This window comes from Orbicella franksi, chromosome 4, assembly GCF_964199315.1.
Source record: "Orbicella franksi chromosome 4, jaOrbFran1.1, whole genome shotgun sequence".
NCBI lineage: Eukaryota > Metazoa > Cnidaria > Anthozoa > Scleractinia > Merulinidae > Orbicella > Orbicella franksi.
In genome coordinates this window covers 19793234-19811376 of record NC_138148.1, presented here as the reverse complement: position 1 = coordinate 19811376, position 18143 = coordinate 19793234, and the positions used below count along the sequence as shown (strand labels likewise).

The 18143-nt window shown below is 39.9% G+C and overlaps 1 pseudogene; it reads left to right on the top strand.

Annotated features, from left to right (window-relative positions):
• Window positions 1–1662, top strand: LOC145483662 (uncharacterized; annotated as a pseudogene).
• Window positions 1663–18143: the final 16481 nt, after the last annotated feature.

Here is an 18143-nt window from a genome sequence, read left to right as displayed (position 1 = left end):
ATGAAAACTGCACTACTTTTTAGCCAATCAGGACCGAGTAATTTTTTTCAAGTGTATTATTACAACAAAAGTAGGAACCCTGGATGCGCACACTAAATATTTCAAATCACGTTTATTACTTTTATCTCCGATAGATTTGTCAGCTGCTCTCAAAGGAATGGATTTACCACCGCTCATCACTCTGTTGCCACTTATGCTTACCGGGATCACGCTCTCCTCGGCCAGCAAGGTAAGCTGCACTGGCTGCTCGTCTCCTAGCGAGTGTAATGCAGCTGGAAACTGCACAAGCTACTGTACCGGGGGTGGATGTAACATGACTTGTTCGCAGAGTGTAAAAAATTGCGGTCAAATCTGCACTGGCGGAGGCTGCGACAGTAAATGTGAAGCTGAAAACTGCAAGCTTGGATTTACCGGGGGTGGATGCACCATGACCTGCCCACCTGGCGTAAAATATTGCCATTTGATCTGCACAGCTGGGTCATGCGACAGTAAATGTGAAGCTGAAAACTGCAAGCTTGTGTGTACCGGGGGTGGATGCACCATGACCTGCCCACCTGGCGTAAAAGATTGCCATTTGATCTGCACAGGTGGGGGATGTGACGTCAACTGCGATGCCGACAACTGCAAGCAAGATTGTGCTGGAGGTTGCACAAACACTAACTTACCAGACGGCGTAGCCTGCACTGGTGGATGCCATAGTGTCTGTGATGCTGGAAGTTGCACGCTTGGTTGTACTGGAGGAGGATGCGACATGACCTGCCCAGAGAGCGTCAAGTATTGCGATCAAATTTACACTGGTGGAGGCTGCGACAGTAAATGTAAAGCTGAAAACTGCACGCTTGAGTGTACCGGAGGTGGGTGCAACATGACCTGTCCAGCTGGCGTAAAAGATTGCCATGTAATCTGCATAGGTGGGGGATGCGACTTCAACTGCGATGCCGACAACTGCAAGCAAGATTGTGTTGGACGTTGCATGAACACTTAAACTTGCCAAACGGCGAAGCCGGAGATCGAAGTTCGATGCGTGACCACATACAGACTTTATTGAATAGCATGGGAACAGACTCCCAGCAAGCCCGAACGAAGCGAGGGAACCTGTAGACATTCTATTGATGCCGCTGTTTCATGATACCAGGATCTGGTAATTAACTTAATCAATATAAGAATCTTCTGAGCTTAACATGACAAAGAGTCATCTCTTGATTTTCTTTTTAAACCGATTTTACGTGTGGTTGTTTAGGTCCAGTGGCATCTCATTCTACTCTGATGTTCTAATTCGAATTCCAAGATACTTTAACATATTCTTTGCACTCCAGTGTAAGGCAGCGTCCACTACGCCGGAGGAATTTGAAAACTTTGCTCTATTTCTACGGTTAGGCCGACCGTCCACACTAATCCGTAACGAAAACGGAGCTTGACGAAAACGCTCTTCAAACTGGAGGAATTTGAAAACGCCGGCTGTCTGTTTTCGTTTGAACGGAAAACATTTTGAAAACGGAGCTTCTCGAAAACGATGACGTCACGATAATCATGTGATTTTCCTGACCGAGTTTTCCTCAAACACAAATCCAAAATGACCGGTGATCGTTGCGTTTTAAAATTCCTCCGACGTAGAGTGTACGGAAAACATTCCACGGACGCGTTTTCAGAGCGAAACCTCCGTTGGAAACCATGGAAAACCACATTAGTGATATCCTGAGCCGTGACGTCATGCAGTTGTTCTTTCGACTTAAAGCAGATCCATTTCATAATTTTCTCGGTAATAGCTTGCGTATCTTTTCGGACCCCCGAGGCCATTGTAATTCGGCTTGTTCGGTTTATGCCGCGGTCCAGGCACAAAAATCAAATACAAAATTACAAAAAGTTAAAACCAAAAAGAAAAAACATATATTTTTGCTTCGCTATTAACATTCAAATGGTATTAATTTTAAGGTTGGAGGAATGTGAGGAGAGAAAATCAGATCATTTAATAGACCAATTTCGATATATTAAAATTCAGCTTAACACAATAGACCTCAGCACGAGGCTCTGGGGAATAAACCCCCCAAACTCTGTAGTTATTCCCCAGAGCCTTGTACTGGGGTCTATTGTTTTAGGCTGAATTTTAATATATCGAAATTGGTCTATTCATTTTACATATTCGCTGTCGCTGTCGAAAAAAAAATAGAAATCCAACATATTTGTTTTTAGTTCGTTTTGCATTTCTGAGATAGATGTTACTGTTCCAGTTTATTAACCATAACGAACACCTGCTGTTTTGTTGTAGATAAGAACTGTGATAAGCGTTGAAGTGTAATTACTACCTGCGATAATATTGTCTTAAACGGTTATCTACCTGTATTGTTTTCACAGTTATCAATGTTGTACAAGATGAATTCCGTTATAGCTAATCGAGCCTTCTGAAATGTATGAGATAATGTTTATTAAGACTTTTTAATAACTCTACGTAACCCTTTAGAATCGTGTTTTCGGCTTAAATAGTCGTGCCTTGTAAAATATTCTTTGGTGACGTTCTTGGATTAAAACGCTATCATTGGACCCAAGTTCTGAGTGTTGTTGATGTCTCTGAAGAAATTCCCTGTAACAGATCCCGGTTTTCCTGCAGCAAGACAGTTGCCCCAGGTTTTCCCAGGCCAAAAATCTATAATCACACCCACCTTGTTTGTTAGCTAGACGTATTGTAGGCTTAACAAGTTATGGTCTAGTGGCGGATCTAGATGTGATTTGATGTGATGTATGATGTACTATTGAATACTGTCATGAATACTAACTCAACTCAATCACTGGATGGTTGGACATTCAAAGAAGATAGAAAATAATATCAAGAAATTTGGCTGCTGAGATTGATTACTGTATGTATAAACCACTGAGCACCAGTAGCAAAACATGCATCCTTACATTGTTCACAAAAGAAGTGCTCAGACATATCAATTGGGTCATATATTTACATCAGTAAGTTATTGAACGTTGTAGTGTACAATATCCCCTGGACATTTTCAAGTGTTGTGCTCTGTTGAACAAAAAATGTGTAATAAGATTTTTATCACTGAACAACCCCTTTTTACCCTTCTTACCAACATAATTTTCAAGTGAGAGTCAGTGAAATTGCTGACACAAGTTTAAAGAATAACAGTATTGCAAGGATTCGAGGTAGTACGGGTCAGTTTTGCCCGTGGTGAAGAGCAATGCTTCATTTCCCTAGACTTTTCATTTGCAACTTCTTTGTGTTGTAAAAGAAGTTTGTCGAACCGTCACAGTTCTGATTTGCATGTACCTACATCATTGTAATGCACTTGCGTACATTCTGGCCATCATCGTACCAAGGAATATAGCTGGTTTTCACATGACGTCACCAAAATTCGAACTACACAACTATTGATCTCCCTGAGATTTTACTTAAATGATGTATAAGCGCAGTTGAAAACTAATATTCATACAAATTTTCGCTCCGAATGGGTTCTTGGTTTTGTGATACACTACGCTTGAATTTCTAAGCTTTTGCGTGACGCGGCATTTACATGACGGCCTAAAGAGCTGTCATGATGGTTAAAAGTGACTTATTTCGGGGAACTTGGCTATCTGAACAGTTCATGTCTTAGAAAAAGTATCATTTTAATGTTTTAGAGTTCCTTGAGGGATAAAGTCACGCTTTTGTCGCAAAACTCAGTGACAGATGTTTTTGTTGGTTTCCGGCCGCCATGTTGGTGCCCATACGGATTGGCACCAGCATGGTGTCTCCATACAAATCTCTATAAATTTGGGTAAAAATTTTCTCCGCATATCTCGCATAAGAAAAATTGCTGTGACCAGAATTTTGGCGAGAGTTTTTGCATATTTACCTTCTTTTATTTCCCAGATTCTGGACTTTATCTATTGACCGGTTTTGATTTTTATTTTGATCTATTTTGAATTGCGTGACACTAAAAACCAGCAATTCCAGGATATGCTAATTCTTCAGAGTTTTTATCTCTAAATATAATCAACAGGCTATTACTGATTAATACTATTTTGACATCAACTGACTTTTTACAAGAAAAAACAAGTGCCAGAATATACATTGGCCAGCTAAACATTGCTCTAGCAGAAGGTAACACCTGTAGGCATTTTCACCTTCATGCTTATTTTATTCATTTTCATCACCTAGTATTTTTTTATGACTTAACAGTTTTCCTATTTGTATTTATTGTTGCTCCTAATTGATTATCCCATACTACATGGTTAACATTTTCATGTTGTGAACTTCTTTGTTGCATCAAATAATGTTTATTGTGGATTAAAACCAATCCCATCAGTTTTATAGAAATTGCTTTTACTCATCAACCAATCAGCACCCTGCACTACCTTCTAAGGATTGATATTTAATGACAATACAAAACTCTTATAGTGCAACTATCTTTGTAAAAAATTGATCTTGATTGCACCTGAGCCTTTCATGGTAGCCATGGCAACATACTCGCAGTATTAGAAGTCGGCAAGACCACCAGCAATATATATTATCCTGTATCTTATTATATGGCTTTGGCTTGTGGCCGATATAACGCGCGCTCTGATTGGCTAAGAGCAAGATCTGAGTAGTCATTTTGCAGCCGTAACGCCCACGGGCTCATTACGAATTAATCAAATTAGGAGGAGCCTGGGCACAAAATGTCAAACAAGCACTGCGGCAACTCTGAAAATCCGAGCGCATTAAAACGATGAAAGCGGTTTAAAACAGTAAGAGAAAGTAAATTTAATTCCGAGTAGCCAAAAGTTTAGTCGAAGACTGAAGTTACAATATTAAACTAGCCACGAGATTGTGCTGGAAAGGGGAAGGTAAACAAACTAGAATACACTCCAGCTCACGTCTAAGAAACAAACGAATAAAATATTTCAAAAACTCACATCAGAAGCTGTCAGTGGCATAATAACATTTTAACGAGATTTTTCCTTAATAAAATTTTTATAGAAGTCGTTCTTGACTTACCAGCCGGCAACCTTAGTGGCACTAAAAACAATCAAAGTTTGCTAAGTCTCAGTAAAAAAGAAGTGAAAAACACCATCGGCAGATCTGTCAAACGAAGAAACTTATAATTTATCATCTTTGACACAACAATTACCGAAATATTGAACTCCGTCACAGTTAGTTTAGCAGTTCTCATCAAATAGATTCCCTCGCTTTAACGTAAGCAAGTGTAACTCAGCTTCCAGGATCATCAGATGTAAACAATCGGGCGGTCATTGTCGGTCGGCAGCCGTGTTTCTGATAACTACACAAACTTTTAGAACTTTTAGCTTGAAAATTTCATCCATAAATTTAAATCTCCCAGAATGAAGAAGGCGAAGATATGTTGTCGAAAGCGAATGCGAAGATCGAGTTATTCTGAGCAGTGCATTCTAAAGCATTAGTATTTTCTTTCACCGAAAGACCTTTGGTTTCTCTGGATTATTTTGAAGCACTTTCTGTCTTTTCTACATGCGTTGACGCTTCACCACAAAAGTCAGAAAAACTACCCCATCAAATTGTGACACCACTATACTAAAATACCTTTTTGTGGCAAGCCTGTGACAATCATTTTTCCCGTAAAGAAATGTGTGTTTTTAACGGAATGCGTAATACAGTGGTGAAGTTCACTAACTGTGTAGTTTTGCCCTGGGTTTGAGACGATGAATGAATCGGTAAACGCGCGAATAGCCGGATGTAAATTGACGACTTCCACTCTTTAATTCATAAGCCATATAATAAACAACTTAATAACCTCGAACGTTCGGTCGTTATGGGAAGATCTCACTCGCGGTCATTAAGTAGTTATTAAATTGTCTTGCATTAACTCTTGAAATGCAATTCTTGGTGCTAGCAATTGCATTCATATTCATTTAAATCAAAGAGAGCTGGTTTTGTGGAAAATTACAATGCCATTAACAACAGCACATGGGGTTTATACTGTGTCTATGGCATGTTTTACAAGCCCAATCATTAACCTCAACACTTGTTTTACCTCAAAGGTATACATCGATACCAGGAATTCACTCTTTCTTGACAATGACAGCAAATACCCGGTGGGGGGGAGGGGCACTGCCATATATGGGCTATATAGGTATGTGCTGCTGTGAAGGGTATGGTTTTCAAGCAGTTTACTCTAGGATAGGGTATATAAATCAGAGCGTTTGGGTCTAGAATAGGATATCATCTTTCACAAAACTGACTGGTTGGTTGAAGATTTTATTTAGCGTAAGGAAACCAGGAATTGCCACTCAAAAATATAAAAAAAATCAAATCGGCAAGTAAGTTTAAATTTACGCAAATCAGCCTCAACAGTGTCGATAAATGGGGGGATTTGGGGAGTTTACTCTAGTATAGGTTAGCAAAATTCAGCTGAAGTAGCTCTGGTATAGGCTAAGGGTTCCAGGGTCCCAGCGCCACATCCCCACCCAGAAATTCCCAAAGTATCCCCCCCGGGAGCAAATACAAGTATTCAGTGCCAGGGCCATGGGCAATCATCTCATGGAAGCTTGAAATAGTCAACTCAAAATATGGGTTTTTGGCTTTGCTCTGTGGGCAATTCATTTGTGCGTGTTTTGCCTTTTGATCAGAGGCCATATTCTTGCTCTTTTTAAGTTTACGTTTTGCCTTTGTGGTCATATTGTACTCTTGCTCTCTGATTCCACACATGCATTATGATTTGCCCTTTGATAAGGAGATGACATTCTTTCTCTGTAAAAGTTTGCCTATCTCTGAATGTTAATGAAACCCTTGAACAATTAACCATGTATTCAGACCATTGTCATATTTAAAACACTTGGTATTAATCAATCACAATTATTTTGCAAATATTGAACACCAGCTAGCGCAACTCTAATTTCTAAAATGACTCCTTGCGTCATTCTATGACTGATTTGCTGTTATCGGATCTGAGTAAGAAGTTTCCCATTCCTCCTACTACTAATGACCTTAATCCAAGTCTTGGTCACCTCTCATTTAACACTTGGTCAGTGTGAAACGCAGAATGCGGACTGCAGACCAGGGGTAAAATGCAGACCGCAGACTACAGACATTTTGTGTCATTTTCATTATAGAGTGCTAACAGTAAACAGGGTTATTCAGGCTAATCGTAGTGAAAGTCTGCACTTAGGTTAGCCTGAATATCACTATGGTTAGCTTGAATATCACTCCAATTAGCCTGAATATCACTCAGGTTAGCCTATTAATAAAGCGCTGGTTAGCTTGTTTACGCAAACGGTAACACGATTCAGTTAAAAAGCTTACAATCTGCAGTCTGCATTTTACCCTCAGTCTGCATTTTACCTCGGTCTGCAGTCTGCAGTCAACATTCTGGGTTTTACACCCACCTATTTAACACTGAATTAGAATCAGTGCTGCATGTTACTCTAGAAGAGGCAATATTACTTACCCGTACTTGTTGCAGAACTGAGATTTGACACTAAAAAATGTTTCTCTGATGAATTATATGGCACTGTAAATATTTTTTAATATATGTCACAAAACAATTGCTGTAGAAACTGTCTTTTAGTAAACCTGCTACTCCATTGTTTAATGAATGAAACAGGAAGATTTTCTTTCTCATTTTTCTATGTTTCAGTGAGCTCAAAAGTCTTCTCAGCGACGCACTGGATGGTTCTTTATCTCTTACCATCACAAATAAGTGATGTATATATTATTGTCTCATATTTCTACAATTAAACAGACAGAGCTTTGTCAGCCTTCAAGTCGGTGTCCAGCAGGCTATTTTGCTTCACATGTACAGCATCACAGACGACCATGGATTTTGTAATATATATTATAGTCTGTGTGTGTTTTACTACTACCCGTAATCTATCTAGTCACCTGAAGGGATTTTCGTTTCCCAAAGGAAATGCTTTTGTGTCTCTAAAGACGCATTTTGTTCTCCGAACGGTATTCACGTTTTCTAAAGGCTAGATTTTTTCTGGTTTGTGTCTCGCAGGACGATATTTTGATCTACGAAGGGAATTAATAGTTTCCCGAGGGAAAATTTCGTAACTGCGGAAAAGGTTTATAAATTGCCAGATCCTGTACGATCCTGTACATGGAGCATTTCGCAATGCTAAGCTGGACAAATCATTATGTTTTCATGCATGGCCGTCTTACACATATCAGCGATTCCGGGAACGTTTTCCTGAAGAAAATTCTATCCGCGCCTTCAGAAGCCCAAAATCCTTTTACGAAGAAACACTGTGCACATTCCTTGAATGCCGTGTCTGATCCTGGTCCAAAATAGGATAAACACATAAATACAGAATACTCTTACCTCAAAACTCGAGCTCCCAGCCAGATCGTTTTCGATACGTAGTGCGTGAGTAGTCGATAAAAACTCGATCATTGGAGAGAGCGGGATTTAGCTTCGCTGGTCGTTCGGTGCCGTATAAGTCCGAAATGAGACCAGCAGATGTTCGATTATAGCGTTCGTGTAAAACCGAGAGAAAATGGACATTATACGTTCGACTAGTTTGTGACTATGAACATCGGACTGACTTCCGTTTGACTTCCAGTTACAGAAGACCGAATAGTTCCGACCACGTTCCAAAAATTGGACACTCTACTTACTTACACACACGATAACATAGTGGCTAGTGTTGCCTAGCAACAGTAGGCTAAAAAACAACGAGCAATTCGTTGCTACATAACAAGCCTGCCACTTCGTTATAAGATTTCGCCCTGCTGATTGAAAATTTCGCTTTGGCTTTTGTCAACTGAAAAGGTAACGCAGCAATTCGTTTGCACTTGTATTATTTAGTTACATCGTAAAGGTTCATGTATTATAACTTTAAATTTCGGTTGTGCGAAACGTTTTGCCGGCTTTTTAACTTCTCGGCCGTTTATACACCCCAATGTAAGAGTTGTTGAAAAATAGCGGCCTATTTAATAGATCATAGAGCTGGCGATTTCACTGGAATTCACTATTAACATCATATTTACAGTTTAAATAGCTTTTAAATTTCAAATATGTTCTTAAAATTGTCACTGGTGCAGCCTGCAACGGATCATCCGTCACCTGAGTAAGTTATAGGCCTTGTTTGTCAGCTATTGTTGCAATCTAGACGCATTGAATATGGTCTTGGTACGATGCCCCTTAAAAAGTTAACGGCATAGAGCTTTAAAGCTTGATTTTCCGCAAAGCACTCACAAGCAGAATTAAGTACTAGACGGCTATGGAAACACAGCGAAACCTGCACATTCCGCGGCTCTTTCTAACTCTCAGTGTTTGCACGGACTCCGTGGTTTCCTTTAGCCTTCCTTTTTTTAGAAGCCTTTAGGATCTATTTATACACAGAAGCGTTTCAAATTTTTGACCACGTTCATTCTAAGCTCTGACTATTCAAAAACTACAAAAGTATGTTTAATCCTCTGGTGTTGACTGTCCATGCCAACAGATGACAGTGCTTTAAGCCATTATGTTAGTTAGCCCGTCTCCTCCGCAGCCATTTTTGAGTTATTTTTTTGTTAAAAAAAAAAAACCTCTTAGTCAACGGGTCTGGGGTATGTTATCATCGGGTAATGGACCAATGGATCAGTGAGGGACGTATGTTTTTATCACAATTGCTGCTAATTTCGCAATCTGATTGGCTTATTTGCCGTTGTTGATAAGATGTCCAGACCATGCTGCTCGCGTCAATGTGTCACGCAATGCATTTTTCTGCTCGCGCTCTGAAAAAATGTTTTCTTTGACGTTGATATTGTGGTAAAAAACAAATCGAAATGTGGTTTAGCGTGGTCTGTACTCTTATCAACAACGAGAACGCGTCATCACTCTTTTCCCCCAAATTTTTTTTCTTATTGTTTCTGCATGTTGAGTGGGTTTGCAAAAGTTTTTGAAAGAAAACTCTGACGCGTACAAGTAGCTCCTTTGTATAGTGCAGCGCGTGTACTTTCAAGTCCGAGTTTTCAATTGTCAACAAATCTTGACAAAGATTTCTTTCGTCATCTTTGATATTGTGGTAAAAAACAAATCGAATGTGGTTTAGCGTGGTCTGTACCCTTATCGACAACGAGTACGCGTCATCACAGTGGTCAAAATGTTGTGGACTCACGAGGAGCCTCGTGATTCCACAAAATTTTGACCACTATGATGACGCGTACTCGTTGTCGATAAGAGTACAGACCGCGCTAAACCACATTTGATTTGTTAAATGTCAATCAGACTGGCGCTACGATAAACAACCAATCAAATTGCCACGTGTTAAGGTGAATCATGTGTGTGGAGATTTCATCCTGATTTTAGAACGGCCATCTTTGTTTTTCTACAAACAGAAACAGGTATTCTTGTATTGGCTTTATTCTGACATTTCCGATGCTTCGTTTGCTATGGTTGAGCCCAGGACTTTGTGGATGGGTTTCCAAAGAGTTCAGAATTCGATCATCAGCCGAAGAATCGTAGTCTTTGGCATACACGAACATGTAATCAAGGCTTTGCCCCAGGGGTTTTGCTTTCCCATTACGACCTTACTCAGTCAATAAGCATTTTATCATATGACCACTTAACGGTTGAACCTAAATAGGACGCGATTACATAACATCAGACGGCCGTGCGCGGAACAACTACAGAAAAGATTCTACTATAAAATCTTAGTGTCATTTATTTCTTCGCGTCCAACAAGAAACTCACAATTCATCGAAAAACACGACTCATTTTCTCATATTTGTTTTTCAATGTAAGTCCACAATCACAATTCATGCTAAAAAGCAACAGAAAGTTGACATAAAGCTGTCAAAAATATGCCAAAACCATCAAAAACTTAGCGAATGACAAAAGTTTGCTTCACGCTTCACTGAAATTGTTCACAAATCTTCTTCATCTGAAGACTCAAGAAAATGTTGGCGTCGGTCGTTTCAAGCTATTTGTCCACCTCTTGGATTCTCTTGAACAAGTGAGAACCACCAATTCAATATTAATGACACCGATGTTGGCTCCCGCAAACAGTACCTGGGTTTGCTGACTTTGCTGGCTTTGCTGTGTAGTGGAAATTCAAGTGAGTTTTATTATCTGGATGAACTGTACGGTAATGAACTTGTGTTTGTACTCAGTTTTGTCTCTTCAAACAACACTGATGTAGAAACTGCAGAGCAATTTATCCTACTGTACACAAGGTATGTTTGTGATTTCTCTTCTCCTAACTTTGGAAACTCGAAGACAAAACTTATGTCGTACTTTGTTTTCTTCGCGACTTGCCGGTTTTCTTGCTTTTGACCCACGATGAATTCTTTGATGCTTTCCACTGAAAGAAGTTTCGCCTCAAGACTGTTTGCTTATTCCGAAGGTTAATTATCGGACAATTCATCCGGAAAAGTTGTTTTCTTGACCGCCTGTTTGCTTGCTGTTGGCTTCTGAGAAAGTTGTGAACTTCTTCAGATGTGAGGACTGTTGACTTTCTTTCTGTGTTTTCGGAGTGAGTTGGCGACTGAAGTAGTTCTGCATCGGACAGTTCGCCTGGATAGTAAACTTCGCTCTCAGAATGTTCCCTTTCATCACTCATTTTAAAGAGAACAAGATTTTGCAGCGACGAAATTGTTTTGTCATTAACTCGCTTCGAGTTTGTAGTAGGGCCGTACGCATTTCTAGTAGGGCCGTACGTGTTTTTCCGGCCCTATCACTTCGACGCGTACGGCCCTCATACGGGACTTTTTTTCTTATGGTTTTCCAAGGAAATTCCACGCAGGGCCATACGGGTCATATGATAAATATATGTTATTTGCCGGCTTATGCATCAGTCAATTCCAGCAGTGCCCATCCCCTCCCCCGGGCAACCGTGGGGCATTTGCTCACGTTGTCAGTCCCGGGGGTGGGGCATCCGCAATTTTATCGCTGCCCGGGGGCTGGGCATTTGCGTACCCCGGGGCAACCCCCGGGCATTCGACACACGTGTTTTGGAAAGTGCCATGGATGAGTTCATCGGGAAAGACGAGGCGTTTGTTGAACAATAGCTTGTTCGTCAGGGACTAGAGAAACTTGCAGATGTTTTTAAAGGTATGTTTTCTCAATTTTAGATATTTCTTCATTACTTGTAAGCATATAAATACAAGCGACAAGGTGAACTATATTTTGTTCATCACAAAACAATCACTGACGTGAAAACGACTATTTTGCATTTCGCATTCAAACCTAGCCTAGCATTTTTAAATTCATGAAAGTGGAGTTAAAATACGTAAGGTTTGCGAATTCAAATGATGCGATCTTCAAGACAGATCCTGCGAACTTAAAATGCAATGCATCTTCATTTAAAATGTCTTGATTCTTCACAGAAAAAGTAGCCTGCGAATGCCGTCCGCCGCAATCCCAGCTATCCTCTAGCAAACTGTTTAAAACAAATATAAAGAAATAAATATAATCAGAATCAACTAACACGTACTGTTGTCCTTGAAGTCTAGCCGTTGCATTAAAATACTGAACAATTGACCGTTTTATTCACTGATTAATTAAAAAACTGCGGAGGTGTTGGAAGGCGACAATCCCGGGGGCGGGGCATTTGCCCTCTTTCTTCTTCCCCACCCCGGGGCATTTAGACAGCTTATGTGTCCCCACCCCGGGGAATTTGCCCATATTTTTAAAAAAATGCTAATGCCCGGGGGTTAGCCGGGGGGGGGATGGGCACTGCTAGAATTGACTGATGCATTAGGGTCGGTCCGTGTGGTGAAAAACTGTGACCGAGGTCACAGTTTTTCACCATACGGACCGACCCTAAGCCGGCAAATAACATGTTTATTTTTTTTCCCGCAGTAAATTGGTTTTACAGATTACAAATGGGTTTGTTTACGCAACTCTTGTCATTGAATCGGATTGCGCGCCGTCTACTAACGATTTGTACAAAATCTCGGTACCGAGCGAGTAACTCAGATAGTAGACAAAGAAAGATGTATTAAAAACAGATTTTTTTTCGAACTACTTTGTGTTAGTTGCATTTATTTCACCAGTTAAGTCCTCCAAAATTGTTTTTGCGGTGTGAAATTTCGCGCGAAGTTTGAAGTTTTACTACAAAAACAATTTCTGTCAGTCGTTGCTTTTAAAATCACTTCGTCACTTTTCTACCGTAAATTGAATAGCAGAAAGCGAGGAAATTCATTAAGTGTATTCCACAGAAATCCTCCTAAATACAGCAACGATCAGAGAAGTAAATTCGACTGAAATTGACTCAAATTTTACGGCGAGAGAAATACAGGATTACGCGCCATTACAGCGCCAAGCTACAAACAATTAAGCAAACTCTCACAACTTCAAAACATTCAATTGAATTTACTTACAGTGACTTTCCTTGCCATTTTAAAGTGAACAGAGATAAACTTGCGTTGACTAATCGTCGGTCGATGGATGTGTAAAAAAGGCAAAAGATTGACGATTACGGCTAATTTTTAGGAGCGAAATTTAGGCAGCGGGAAAAAAATCCGGCCCGTGGGCCGTATCGTAAAAAGCTGGACCGGTCACGTGCGTATGATTAGCCAATCAAATTCGAGGATTTAGGATTCCGGCCCGCTCGGATGCTTGAGAAAAAAATAAAACATGATATTTTTAGTTGTTAATTTCCCTGAGTGGTAACTTAACACTTTTGTTTTTCACGCTCGAGTAGTTGCAATTAAAACTGACGAATCAGTGACTCTTGTTCACACGGTCAGAATAACCAAATAAGAAGCCAGTCCAGAAACTTTAACTTGATAGAAGCGTTTTGACGTCGCTTTTCTTAGTGTCTTCAGCGGCATTTTAATTTCTAGCATTTATGGAAATTTCTAAAAACGGGAATTCTTAACAGGGATTTTCTTTAAGGTTTGTGGTATGGAACATCTTGAAATATTCCTCAGTGAAGATGTTCGGGACAATTCACAGAATATTTTCAACGCGTAGTCGTAAAAACTCAAAGCTTTAATCGCGATGCTCGACGTACAGACATCTCCACGGCTTGTCAACTTGATCTACGCCTACGGTAAAAAACTGAACAAGAAAAAAACCTAAATTAACAACACATTCGGACAAATGGAAACTGTGAAACCTATACTTACATGTTCTGTGCGGTTTCGACGGGAAAAGTACAAAACTGTAGCAAAAAGCAACACTGTGAAAGTAATCCGCCCGACACGAAACTCTTTCAAAGACAAACCATGTGCGACTGAGTCACGTGATTCAACACAGTCCGACCAGCTGTGCACAGTTCGACCCTAAACGAGTGTCAGCTTATAACAGACCTAGATCAATTTCAGTTTATCAGGTTCGGCCGCTAGTCGGCCTCAACAGAAGACTCCATGGGTTAAACCGCAAATTAATTAGATTAGACTTTGGGGCGACACGTTCTTTCGTTTTGAAACAGATTCCTTGCGTGGTTCAACTTGTGAGACAATCTCAGATAGTGCAGAGCGCAATTGATAGCTCTGGCACGGTAGTCCCATAAGTACTCACCCCTGCTCGCTTCACTTCCGGTTTGTGTCTACCTTGGTAGTCTGCTAGGGCTTTTCCCCTTTGCAGTGTGTATGTTTCAAGGTTGTATTTTCATTCAAGGTCCAAAAATTACGTACAAATTACTACTGGTTTTTTACGTTGATTTTCGTTTATTTTAAATTCAATAATACGTTGAAGCAGCAAACGTGACAATTGAGCTCTTCACGCCAACTTTGTAACTTGATACTTTCGTTTTCCTCGCAAAGGCATGTAATATGAAACCCTTTTTTCTCCAAAACACGCGGAAGATGTGCTTGTTTTTTGGAGATAAATGAAAGAAAGTTAAATATCTGATGTAGTGATGAAGAAACGGAGCAGAAACGATGTTGTTTTACTAAAAATGCAAATTTTTACCGATGAACGAGAACTAATTTAATTATCAGATAGTCGCGAAATACCACTTTCTTTTTCTGTTGCCACCTTTGTTGTTAACAATAAAACAATTCAAAATTAACCCACAACGATATTGATGGCTGAGAAGCGTTTCAACGAAAATTATTGAAGATAAACAGCGCTACTTGGCCGATATGAATGAGTCTCCTCAAAGACTGATTAAATTAATTTGCGCTTTCATTAGGTGTCACGGAGTCTGCAACAATATTTGAGCACTTTCCTGGTTTCTTTTGGTACAAATTTACAATTTGCGGAGTATTAAAGCCACTAACTTGGGAATTTTTTGGTCTTTCTTACAGCCGCTAAGGAGAAGCAATACATTTGAACCCTGACAAGCACACTATTGTAGATTGAAAACAGCAGATGATATTTGTTGAACCCACCTGCGTGTAATTCTAAAAGCTACGCAGCCACAGTAACGTTTCACTCTTGCAATAAAAAGGGACAATTGGCGCTACCTGAAAAATAACTACTGTCCTTGGTCACATGACATGACATATAAAATACCGCTTGGAAAGATAGTGTATAACACTAACGATGCTAGAACACATGCGTCTTACATGTTGAGTTCTACCATAAGGAAAATCACTCAACATTTGTGCGTGATTCCGTATGCAATGTATCCTCCACCTAATGTAGAAGCCACGAGCGGTAACTAATCCACGCATGCGTTTAGAGCAAATTAGTGTTATTCTAAAGAGAATGGTACCACAAGGAGAGCAAGGGGTTACCTGAGACAAATATATAGCTTTTTTTTTTTTTGCGATGTCCATGGCAACCTGACGGTGATGAAAAGTGTTTTGCGTAGAGTACACATGTACCTTTCCCACCCCACCCCCACCACTTCCTTGCCTCTAGACTAATTAATTAATTAAACAAACATTAAAGTTTACACCTTAGTGCCATAGTGCCTTAGCGTCAGGCAGCTCCCATAACCATTCCAATAGTGCACTCTGCACTAAAAACGGCAGGTCTTTTCCACGGGTGGCGGCTGACGGGTAACGGGTAACTGGTGGCGGGTGACGGTTTTTTTTTTTCTTCTTTTAATTTTAATTTTAAGTTTTAATTCCTTTCTAATCATCCTATTCTACAGAAATTTGCAACAAAATCCTCCAAATACTGACAAAACCATAGGATGCAATACCAGAAAAAGTCTACAATAATAGTATAATTATAATGAACAAATCTGATACGGTTTTACTCACATAACCAGAAATTCTAAACGTACACTAACATAAGAGGCGAGACATTTACGGCTATCTTGTAAACAATTTACGCCATCGCCTTAAATGGGCAGGCAAACTTTAACCCTGAACTTGCAACCCAAAAAATATAGTTTATCTGGCAAATATTAGGTCATGTCCAAAAAAATTTCCCCAAAAAACTCTGTAGAATCTCTACTTTCTTACGTACAATGAGAAGCCTTTTCAAGTGGTTTGAAAGCGCCGTAAATCAGATCGAGAAACATTTCGATATGTCACGCAGCCGTAAAACCCCAGATACTTCTTTTTTCAGGCTCTAACTCTTACTGTTATAATTTAGAAAAGCCCTGAAAGACAGCTGTACCGAGGAATATTCAAAATGGCAGACAAATTTAATCATAAACAGTAAACGTGCGGTGAAAAAACCAGTCCGCGTACGCTGATTGTTTGATACGAGTTATTATAAATTAACGTCATACAATTTGCTGGAAATTCAAGTGTCTCTAAAGGCAAATAACGCAAGATGTTTAACTCGAAAGGAGCCAAATGTGGTCTCCAAGTTCCACATCCGTATGGATGATGTAGACCATTAGCTGCAGCCAAAACGCTTCGCATGGGGTTACAGTTGATCTGATAGAGCTGGAGCTTAAAACTTCATACCAAGTTCACTTCATAGAAGCTGTTTATTGAACTCTACCAATCTTCCCTTAGTGGCTTCTTCGATTTCGATGTTGTCGCGTGTTGCTAGTGGGGCACATCAACGCAACGGATGGTAATGCACCGCCTCTGGAGTTTTTGTAATGCAGATCTTGCTTTCCCCGCTTCGCTGATATACAGACACTCCTTATGCCGCAAGAAAATATCATGTGGGGCAAGCGGAGGCCAGGCTGATCTGATCCTTTGTCCCGTACCCGTCCCTTGCACCCGTAGCATGTTGTAGCCTTCGTCTGAGCAATAAAAACAACTTCGTAGGGAGAATCAGACTCAATCGAGGCTTCAACATCAATGCGATCCCCGTACTGTGACACATCACTGGGAGGATTTTTCTTTCGTTTGCGGATGGTTCTCCGTTCATTTCCTTTCTTTCCTGCCCCGTTGAGAATCGTTGCACGAACCATCCTCTCACCCGTTACCCGCCACCCGCGGAAAAGACCTGCCGGTTCAAAAAGGTTAACTTACGTCTCTCATTAAGTGACGAAACTTTTTCTGTAACTGCTTTTTATCACCAAAAAACTCTCAGGCGTTGGGAAGGGTAATGTAACAAGGAAACCTCCCAAGTTCTACAGATTTCAAGGCGTCTTATAAAATTTATACAGTTTTTCATGTGTCTGGTTGTTCAAGTTAGGCAACGCTGTTTACCTTCCATAATGTCTCGTTTAAATGGGTTTGATATCGATATTAATTTGAAGTGGTTTCGTGGAATATCAAAACCGAAAAAAAAACTATGATTATTGCTGACAACAGAATGAGACCATGCCAAATTGGGTCTTGTTATAAAATGAGTCAAATTCAATATGTTGACTAGCAAACGTGACAAATTTACTTTCCACGCCAACGTTTGTAACTTGATATTTTTGTTTTCCTCGTAAAGGTATACGACGCGAAATTCTTGTTTAATTTGTCAAAAACATAGGTGCGATGTGGTTTTTCTTCGTTGCTGGAGATAAATGGTATTAAGTTAAATATCTGGTGAAAAATGGAAGAAGAACGATTTTTTTTAATTTCAAACACTAATTATCATTTCACGGATAAACAAAAACTAATCTACTAATCAGATAGTACGTCTGACATGTCGAGTCACTTAATTCTGTTGCCACCTTTGCTTTTAACAATAAAACCACTTCAAATTAATAGACAATGATATCGATTTATACAACTGAGAAATGTTTCAACGAGAACCTACAGTACAAACTATTTTTAACGACTGACTCTGGAAAGCTAGTACACTAACTTGGAACAAACGCCTCTTAACAAACGTCAACAACTACCGGCACCTTGAAAATGACTTCATCCACGGCGGAAACGAAACCGACAAACGGACCTCTAACAGATCAGACCAACTTTATTTGACTAACAACAGACGGACCTCAAACAGACCGATTTGATTACCAATAGA